We start from the raw sequence: 10,484 nt of genomic DNA on the forward strand, positions 1-10,484 counted from the left end.
CCATCTTAAGCCATCTCAGAGAGCTGCCTTGCCTCCCTGGAGATCACAAGATGTAACTGAAATGCTCGGCAGGAGTCCGGGAGGGTTTGCATAGCTCTGTGGTTTGTAAGAATATCCCTGCACAGCCAAGACTTTGTAAAGCTACCAAGAGCCTTGGAAAAGCTTGCACGGCATGGAGCAATCCCTACTGCGCAGGACCAGGAATGTGTTCTCTCCCTCTCACCCTTCCTGCCTCCTGCAGGATTTGGGATCCCTGCCTCAAAACAAATGCTGGGATGTGCCAAGGTGCTGGGCTGCACCAGCCTCATGTCCAACCTCCACCGGGGCATACCCAGTGCCCAAATCACCCCAGACTTCCAGGGTTCAGCAGATGGAGGTCACAGGAGGCAAGGGCCAGCCTGAGCCTCTTGGCAGCCCTCAGCCAGAGCCAATTCCACTTTCTGCCCCTCTCTGCAGTGCTGAGAGCAAGCAAAGGGCAAGCAGAGCATCAGGCAGTGCTGAGGGGGGGGGGGAGCAGCAGCCTCACTTTGACCAATGGGCTTTGTCTCAGGATTATTTTTTTTTTATTTTTTTTTTTTTTCCTGAGAAATCTGCAGTTTGGGAAGAAAGCACTTCCTGGGAGCCTGCTGAGAAACAGCCATGACTTCATCTGCAAAGCACAGGGGAGCTCAGCTCAGTGTGTCTCTGCGCGTCGGCTTCAGGGTTAGGGCAGGGCTGGGTGCAGGGGTGACTGCCCTCCTGATGCCACTGGGGCGCCAAAGCCCAGCCTGTGGCATCCCCGGCTGTGCTGGGCAATTGCAGACTGAGCCTGGAGCAGGGCTTGGAGGCTGTTGCTCAGCTCTGATTCACCTCTCCATGTCTGCTGTGTGCGGACAAAAGGAGGTGGGATGTGCCACAGGCCTCTGCCTGTTGTGGCAAGGACGTGTTGTGGGGAATCCCAAGAGGTTATTCCCCCAACCAAGGAAGACGTGAGACTTGGCCATACTGGCTGTCTGCATCCCTAGTCAGGGCTCCTCCAGACGCTGCGCCCCAGGGCAGGAACCTTCTCCTGGTCCCCAGCGGGGATTCACCCTGGCTGGGCTCAGTCTGGTCTGGTGCGGGGCTGGGGCACATCCCTGCCTCTCACCCTCTGGGACACGGGGAGTGACCTCAGCCCAGGGGGAGCAGCTGGGCATGTACGTGTGCCCCGAGAACTGTGACAGAGTGCGGCCAGGCAGGGCTCTGCTCTGTTCAGGGCTCATTGCGCTCCTCCCCATCCTTTCTGTTGGGTTGTATGGCAAAGGGCTTTGCCTCTGTTCGGGTGGTTGTTTCATTATGGATCTCATTTTGCTTTGTTTGGGTCAGCAGTAGCATGGGGCAGGGGCATTTTCCATATTCCCAGGCAGCCTGATGCCAGCCTTGAGCAGCAAAGGAAGCCGTTTCTTTGCTCACATTTTTTCCTAAAGCTGCAGCAGTACCATGGGTTCAACCCTCAGCCTTTGCCTGTCTGCATGTCCCTCTTTTCCTCACAAATACCCCAGAAAATCCCCCAATTTCTGTTGCCTGATTCATTGAAGAGCTTTGTCTCCAGCCAAAGTTCAATCTTGCTCAGGAATGTGTGTGGTGATGGCAGGAAAATGACTTTATTAATTCACCTGGGGAAATCTTCCTTGCTGCTTGCGATCCTGGTTTGCGTTAGGCTGAGTGGGAGACAGAGCCCCTCGGCCTGACCCTGCCGGAAATCCATCGGTTCCACCAAGCCGGAGCCAGATTTGCTGCTTAATGAGGCTGGCGAAGTAGAAAATGGTCCTGTTCCCAGGTCTCACAAAGGAAAAGCACAGACACAAACGTATCCCCGCATGTAGTAACAATGCACAAAGGCAACGGCAGCCTCCGTGCCACACACGCACTTTACACAAATACCTATATACACATGCGTATTTATAGCCATCCAGATATATGCACAGATCATTCAGTTGCATGAAAATATGTATTACAGACATGCACACAGCACAGGGCATTTCTATATCAGTGTGTGTTACCAACACATGGACAGCAAAATCGTGCAAGCATGCATCTAGATTGCGGAGACACAGATGAGCGTGTGGCAGTTGCACCCGCACAACAGCAGAAATATCTACATTTGTACAAACATATTGTGATCATATTTCCTATATAATCCAGCCCTGCTTGGCTGGATTACAGCTCTGTTGAAATAGCTAAGGAGTGATATCTGTGTGCTGCAATAGCACATGTATGCCCTCAGCACTGGCAATGGGGCGAACTTTTCAGGCAAATTGTGGCTTTGTTGAGAGTACAGCTCTGGGCAAGTTTTTCAGCATCGTTACCGAAATCTCTAAATTATTGTGTAGTCCGGCAGCGGCTTGAGTTCTTACTCCAGAGCAACATTCAGTGTCAAAGCGTGCCTTAAATTAATGATAGCAATAACAATCAAGGCAACAAAACCCATGAAAATGAACGGCATGGCTGTGAATGGGATTAAGGATTAAACGCGGCTCGAAAGCCAAGCTGAACTGCTTTTGTTTTCGTTTGCATTTCACGGAGATAGACTGAGGGGAAGAAAAAAGCAGCGGCTTGACTCAGAGCAGTGTAAAATCTAGCCATTTTCTGTAGTTGCCAAATAAAAACAAAACAAAACAAAAACCAAAAACAAACAAAAAACCAGAAGTGTTTACAAAGTGCTTCGGTGATGCTGTGGCCTTTAGAGGAGCTGCAGGAGTGAATCAGTTTAATTCCCCCGGGCTCAGCGTGGCCGGGCTGCTTTAAACGTGCACAGGATCTGGCTCTGTCTTTGCAAGAGAGAACCCGGGGTGGATTCACGCCGGCTGGTTGGGTTTCCCTGGCTGCTGAGTTAGCCGGGCAGTTGACTGGTGTCTGTAAACTCGGTTTTATGCCGGAGCAGAGCCTCTCTCCGCAGGGACACCGTCCCCTCCGTCCGCCCCCGGCCGAGCGGCTGCAGTCCCGGGCTGGCAGCGCCGTGCCGGCTGCTCCGTGCTGTAAGAAGAGATTTGTACTTTGTGCACCAGACACGCGGGAGATTTCCAGGTTGCCTCGGACAGTGCTTGGGGGTGCCAAGTTCAGGCTTGATTTTTCTCAAAGCTGCTCCGTAAAAATACATATAAAATTAAAATATAAATAAAATAAATAAGTATAAAAAAATAAAATAAAATTAAAAAGCAAAATGAAGCCTGGAAGTGGCGGCAGCCAGGGTTTAGGGGAGATGCTGGGCTCGACATGCTCTGGTTGGGTTTGGGGCATTAATCCTGTTGAAAGTCATGGAAATAGTACTCTCAATTCCTAAATTCTGACAGCATTTGCAAAATCAGGAATGCATCTAGGGATTAAATAGAATTTATTCCAGATTGACTCTGCTGGGAAGTGGCCAGACTGTGGCAGGATTCAAGAATACTGATTTTTACTTCTAATTTTAGCATATTACTGTTATACAACATAAGTTAGAAATAATAACACTAAACAAGCAGTATCACTTAGAGTTAATAAATATGTAACTGGGAGCTGGATCCGGCCCTGATCTAATGCAGCAGTTGGTTAAATGGGTCTAAATCAGAGTAACTCCATGTCAGGGCTCTTGCAGATTTCAGCTGCCTGTTTGGCTACATGTCCCTCCAGGGGTTTATTCCCCTTTGTGGAGAGCTGGGCTCACCCGATTGCAGTTATTTTGCATTTATAAAGGGTGACTGTAGGCAGAATTGAGCCCTTACCTGGAAAGTCACCCTAAAAATAGTGTAAATGAAAAAAAAAAAAAAAAAAAAAAAAAAAGGAAAAAAAGGAAAAAGGGAAATGGTGTTGGGGAGAGATTTTTTTTTTTTTTGCACTGTCTGTGCAGTGAGAAAGGGCTGAACTGACTCTGATGCCAGGACAGACCAGGAATAAACCTGAGTCCTTCCAGAAATCAGCTTTGTAGGAGCAAATGCACTTGGCTTGAACTTCTCCTGCATGCTCGATGTTCGGGGAGCAGCTCCCAAACTGCACCATGAAGCACCCCCTGATCTGCACCCAGAGCCAGATTCACGCCGTGCTGGGATGCTCCCCCCTTGGTGGCTCTGTCAAGCTCTCTGGGGAGAACCCCAACCCCCCCAGGGTTTCGCCAGCCATTCATGGAGCTTGGCCGGACAAAGCTGTTCTCCTCCCCATGGGACTGATGGATTTATTCGTCTCATCCCCTAATGAGCCACTTCCAGAGCCCAGTAAATTATACGCACCAGGATGGATGAAACCTTGCTCCATAAATCAGATCTGAGGCTGACAAGTGCTCCCTGCATCATTATCCTGGTGAGTGGCGTTTCGGAGATCCCAGGTATCGCCGCCTGCCTTGCAAATCCCAATAAATCTGGGAGTAATCACTCCCGACAGAGAGCCAGAAAAGCACCGGAAAACATTTTCTTTCCTTAAAAAGTAAGTGGAAAATTTATTGCAGGGAAAGGAAAAGCCCACAACAAACAGGGATGCGAGGAACCCTTGGGGGCCAGGTTGGCATTGCCTTGTGGTTACTAAGGCAGATCTGGAGCAGCCCCTAGAAATAAGGGGAGAATTTTCGGGGGGGAGAAAACAAAAGGAAAAATCCAGCTATGTGTCTCCAACCATGTCCCGAAAGGACAAGGAAATCTAAGCAGAGCCAACGTGCCGCAGTCTGCTGCCTTCTGGTTTGTGTTTAGCCTTTGGAAAAAATACCCCCTTGCAAACCTCCCCCTTCCTTAAGGGGAAGATTTATTTTATGAACTGGCCGACACCTGAAAGCAATCGTTTTTTGGTGTGTGTGGGGGGGTGGAAAGAGGGGGGAGCGGGAGGGAGCCATCCCCGGGGGCTCAGCGGGGAGCCTGGGCAGAGCCGTATTTTCTCGCCGCTGTCGCTCCCACTTAGGTGTGAGCCCCGCTGCCGGCTGGGATCTGCTGGGACAGACAGACGGACACGGTGTGGAGTGAGTGGCTGCACGGCGCGTGGTGCTGCATGCACACAGGAACCTCTGTCTCTCAGCATCTCAAGCTGCAGTTCAGCAGGGGGTGCAGAGGTTCCCCTTTCAGACAAGGAAACTGAGGCACGGGGTACCAACATGGGTCATTTGCTGTATTAAGGGTAGAAGACACCCCACCATCCCTCCATCTGGTGTCTTCCTGATGGGTTGGTGGTGCTGGGCTGCGCTTACAGCCCGAGGAAGCTGGGGACTGAGGCTGGCCTTGAGGAGCCTTGGAGAGTCCCATCTTCATGCAGATGCAGCGGGGGTGATGATGCTGGGGGCTCTTCTTCCCCTCCTCGTCCTGTGCTTTCTGTTTGCACGCTCTGCAAAGGGTGAGTGCTTTTCCAGCAGGCACATCGGCAGGCATTTAATGCTTCTGTCATCCAATTGTGCATGTCAGGACTTCAAGAGAGTGGGATGGTGGTGAGCCCTGTACCTGTCAGGGTAAATGAAAGGTGACAACACCAAGTGAACACCAGATGGGCTGTCAAGGCTTCGTGCTTCCCACCCCTGTTGCACTGCCTGCCTGCCCTGGCTCCCAGCCCCAAGCCACTGTCTGATTTAAGGTGAGCGAGGACCCACTTGGGTGGGAACGGGAAGGAGCTGGGAGACAGCTGGGAGCAGGCAAAGGGGAAATCCTAGTGCCCCATGGCTCAGAGTTGGGTTGGGTTGGGTTGTCTCCAAGCTGCTACAGGCTGGGATGGCTGGAGAGAGGAGGATGAGATCTGAGAATGAGGCAGAATTGGGTAAGACCTGAGCCCTGGAGGGGTCCAGCACCCAAACCACATCCATGTCAATGATGGGAACCAAACCAAACCAATCCAAACCAAACTCAACCCAATTCAGTAGTGCTGGGAGGGATATGGGGCAGGTTCATGGAGCTGAGTGGCTACCACCACCACCAGTGGGGCCAACCCCATGGTTGTGTTGCTCCAATCCACTTTGAGAAATGGTACCTGAACCATCACACCCCAGTGCCCTTAATTCTCCTGTGGAAGGGACAATGGGGGCATGCTGGGGTGGTGGGGAGGGTTGCCTTCCCCTCTGTTGCTTTGTCTGTAGGACTGGAGATAGGGCATAGTTCCTGTCTCCTGGGTTTCTTCCCACCTTCTGTCATCGGTGCCTCATCTCCGGACCCCCAGTGCCTCGGTGCTCTGTCCTCGGCGTGACCTCTCCTACCCGACCCAGACAGCAAAAGGTTTCCTTCTCGCTCGGCCAACTCTGATAAGGGGAACCAGAAACAGCTTTGACCTTTCAACTGCAAATCTCCCTGAGAGGAGCTGCAAGCTGTTCCATGCCTCAAATGTCCCTTGATAGGAAACAAAACCACACCATTGAACTTTTAATCAGTTTCACCCCCCAGAATTCTCAGGCACCCAAGGAAAGCTCAGCTGGATATCACTGGGAGGTTGTGTCCCTGCTGAGGAACCAGGCCAGCATGTACAACTCATATGAGCAGTGTCCTGGGTTAACCACTTGTTTGGCATATTGGGCTTGTGCTCCCTCCTTCCTTCCCTGTGACTTCCAGTCCAGCCTTGAGATTTCAGCAGATGCACGATGCAAATCTCCTTCCTTGCTCATTCTCTTAGCCCAAAGCTGCATGGGCCAGCTCGCAGCCTGTAACAGAGGTGTGTGTTGCTCTCCAGGCTGTTGCAGCTATAGGAAGGTGATGGCTGGAGGTGTTGGAGCTCATTAATTGCTCTAAGAAAGCTAATTGGCATCAACACAACAGCGGGAGATGTGGCGGTGCTGAGGCCAGCAGAGCTGCTTCATTTCCATTCCTTGAGCTTCTCTTTCTCCTTGTGTTGGGTGTTTATCAAGAACAGCACCCATGCATGAAACAGGGGGCTGCCTGGGTGATGGAGCCTGAGCGTCCCGCAGAATCAGGCCCTAAACACCAGCAGGCACCCTGTATTTCCCCTGATATTAAACCTACATGTTCCCTGCTGTTGTTTAACCGCATTAATGGGATCTGAACTGGTTCAAAGCCTTTGGAGCAGCAGGGGGGGAAGCTCAGAGCAATAAGCGGAGGCGACCCCTGCCAAATTGGAGTAAAAGATGTCTTCCTCCGATTCCTGAAATAACCCACAGCATTTTCACATTAAAACTCTGAGCCCAGAGTAGTTGGGGAGGAAGAAACCATGAGGATCAGCCCTTAGCTCTTTACCTGAGGGAGCATGGATAATGGTCCAGCAGCCGATCCTGTGAGTTAGTGGAAAGGATGCTCTGGGAGGTATCACCAGGGCTGGGGTTTGGAGAACCAGGGTCCCAGGATGTACAGTCTGTGGGAAAGTCCTCAGTTCCAGGTAATCCGAGGAAAAGTTAATGTTTTAGGGGACTGGGTCATAGTAAAAATTATGATGGGATCTGATTACTACATTCCTTGTTCAGTGATAAAATGAGATCAGCAGAATAAGGCTGTGTTTGGGGAAATGCACTGATTTATTGTTGGCTTTTTTGACGTTGTTTCTTCTCAGTCATAGAATCATAGAATCATAGAATATGCTGGGGTCTTGGGGACGTTTGTAGGGGCGGAGGGTCTCAGAGCACCATGGGGCTCATGCAGCCTACACTTTGCTGCTCAGGTGACCACCTTCTTTGAGTCTAAAGCTGCCCACTGGTGTAATGCGGGGCCCAGCACACCCCTTGCTGCTCTCAGGCTGATGGAGTTACCCTGTCAGCAGGATCCAGGCTGCACCAGCAGGTCCCCTTGGCTCCCCTCCTTCCTTCCCTTCTCCCGAGGGCATGTGTGACCCAGGAGCACCTGTGACCTGGGGGCTGGCGCTGCCCTGTCCCCAGGACAGGCTTTAATGGGTCCCACCTGGCTCCCAGGCGCAGTGTGCTGGGCTCTCTCCTCCAATGAACTGAATTCAATAACTTCACCCAGGGCAGGGGCTCAGTGTGGCTTCCCTCAGCATTAACCCTGCTTCCTCTGCACATGGAGGAGTCACGGCTATTAGCTGGGGCTGCCAGCACCAAAGGGGATGCAGAATGTCCCTCTCTGTGCCTCTGCCCTGGAAAATGCAGCCTTATACCCCAGGGAGCTGAGCTGAGGCTGCCTCATCCTCACCACCCAACCCAAACCATGCATGGGGACCTGGTGATCCCACCAGAGGATAAAATTGCACAGGGAGGTTAATTTGCAGCAGGGAACAATGACATTGCTGCACCTTTCTTTGCTATCCAGGTTTCTGTAGTGCTGCTTGATTTGCTCCCATCCTCTCTACATCACTGCCAATCCTGACAAGAGCAGGGCACCAAGAGAGGAGTCTCAGGGGGTTTAGCAGCATCTGCCCCATCCCCTGCCCTGTGAAGCATCCCACAGTCCCTGGCACAGAGGCAGTGCTGGTAAGCTGTGTGCAGGAACACTTTTCCTCAGAGGGGGGCATGGAGCTTCTTGACCCCCCCTGTCCTGGCTTGCAGTAATCTCATTAACTCATTTAATTCAAACGGGGCAGCCTGCGGCAGTGTGTGACACACTAACCCTGTTGAGGCCGTGATGTCTTGTGGGCTGAAATCCTTCCTTTCATTGATTCCAGCAGGGACATCCCTGAGCTCTTGCCTGCGCGTGGAGGATTAATTCCCCCCTGCCCATTAATGTGAACACTTCTGGGTGAGAGCACGGCAGACTTTTACTCACCACCCAAGGCAGTGATTTATTCTCGGAAGGAGCAGAGTTGGATCTAGCTCCAAAGTGTGTGTGTGTGGGGGCAAATAGCAGCAGAAATACCCTCCCTGGATGGGAATGGGGCAGGAAGAGCATTTGCTATGGGAAGAAAAATGCAGCTAGTCTGCAGGATATTGTCCATTCCATAGGTGCAGGAGCAACATGAAATCCATCACCCCACATCCCACCACCCCTTTGTTTGGACATCTCTGCTCAACAGACCTGGTGTGCCCCCCTTGCCTGTGGCGAGCACGGGGCAGCTCTGTGGGACATGCTGAGCAGCCACCTGTGGGATGATGCCTTTTTCCAGGAGACCAGCTGAATCACACCCACTGCTGGCTCCAGCTTCTGCCAGCCATGCAGGAATGTGCAGGAGCACCTGGAGGCAGAGCCTGTGTTTGTTGTTTCAATAAATACGGAGCAGACAGGCCTGGTGTGGGGGAAGTTCCTCTACTCTTCCTCCTCCTCCTCTTCCTCCTCCAAGAGGATCAATCCCTTCTGAGTGGCTGTCAGTCACTGTCATCCACTGTCCTGAGTCAGGGTGACTGGCAGCAGGTGGAGGGGGTTGGCTCTTGTTAACTTGCTTCTGTCTGCTCTTTTCTTGGTGTAGGGTAAGGGTTGAGGGCTGAGTGCTGCTCCCGGGGTAACAGTGCATGGGGCTAGGCTCCCTGCAAACACCTCTGCTTCCTTCTTGTTGTAGAAGAGGATGAGGAGGGGTCTGTGCCATGCTGGCTGCAGCAGGCTGTTGACTCTCTCTGTGTCCAATCCCTAGATTGTCCCAGGTCTCATGTACCTGCCCCATTTAATGTATCCTTCCCAGCACCTGCATGGTGATGTAAGAAAACAGGAGGTGAGTGCTGTGCCCTCCCCAAATGAACAATTCCCAGGATAAATCCTAACTACCCCACTTGGGTGCACCCCGATGTGTTCTATCCAGCCCATAGGGTTGGTGCCCCAAAGGGGCCTGGGCTCTGTGCCTGTCCCAGCAGCAGCAGGGACAATGGATGACTTTGGTCTGAAGGCTTCAGCCTCCAAATGCTTTGTGGACTCCCATGGCCTTCCATCAGCACCAATTTCCTGCAGGCCCCCATGATAAGAGGCTGATCCTCAGTCATGGAAATTCGATGCCCTAGTGTCAGGGAATGAAATCCTGAGGGACTGTGGAAACACAGCTGAGAATGAGCAGATCTTGCTGCTTCCCCTCGTCCCCTCTGCGAAAGAAACGAGTGGCTGGAGGATGTGTATGGTCTTAGTGCCGCTCCCCAGCACTGAGGCTGGAGTGCGTTGCCCTGATTTCTGCTGGTGGAGCCATTCTCAGTGTGGTTAAAAGCTGCTGGACACGAAAGCATCCAGGAAATAACTGGCTATTCATTGTAGTTTAACTTAATCCCTTTTTTAGGCTTTGCTGTGGTCCCTTTACCTCGCCTCTGAAGACCCAGGGACTCATGGGTCCCACTTGCTCCCTGGTGAGATTTGAGACAAGAATTGCAGACAAAGGCTGTGTTTTTCCTGTCCCTCTTCACCTCCCATCATCCCATCTGGGGTCTGGCCTGATCATGTTTGAAAGGAGGGAGCAAGCCCTAAAATCTCTTCCCTAAACTGCCCACATTGGGTGGGTGGTCAGTGCTGTGGGTTTTTTCCAGATGAAGATGCTGGCTGGATACTGGATTTATGGGCTCGGAGACAATATCTCACAGCCCGGCATCTTGGTGCTTTCTGCACAGAGTGAACCAGAGGAGCTGAGCAACTCTGGCTTATTTGCTCCCATCCTTCATCAGCCCTGTGCTGGAGCCCAGGTTATGCCCATTCCCTGACTTCACCTCCATCCCCATATCCCAGTGC

The 10,484-nt window shown here is 52.0% G+C and overlaps 1 long non-coding RNA gene across 1 annotated transcript; it reads right to left on the bottom strand.

Moving 5' to 3' along the window:
* Positions 1 to 2,579: 2,579 nt before the first annotated feature.
* On the bottom strand, positions 2,580 to 4,353 carry LOC311423813. Its single transcript, XR_014685911.1, has 2 exons — positions 4,224 to 4,353; positions 2,580 to 3,099 (listed from the first exon to the last, which is right to left on the bottom strand). It is a non-coding gene; the product is annotated as an uncharacterized lncRNA (long non-coding RNA).
* Positions 4,354 to 10,484: the final 6,131 nt, after the last annotated feature.

Source organism: Aythya ferina, assembly GCF_964211825.1.
Source record: "Aythya ferina genome assembly, chromosome: 25".
Lineage (NCBI taxonomy): Eukaryota > Metazoa > Chordata > Aves > Anseriformes > Anatidae > Aythya > Aythya ferina.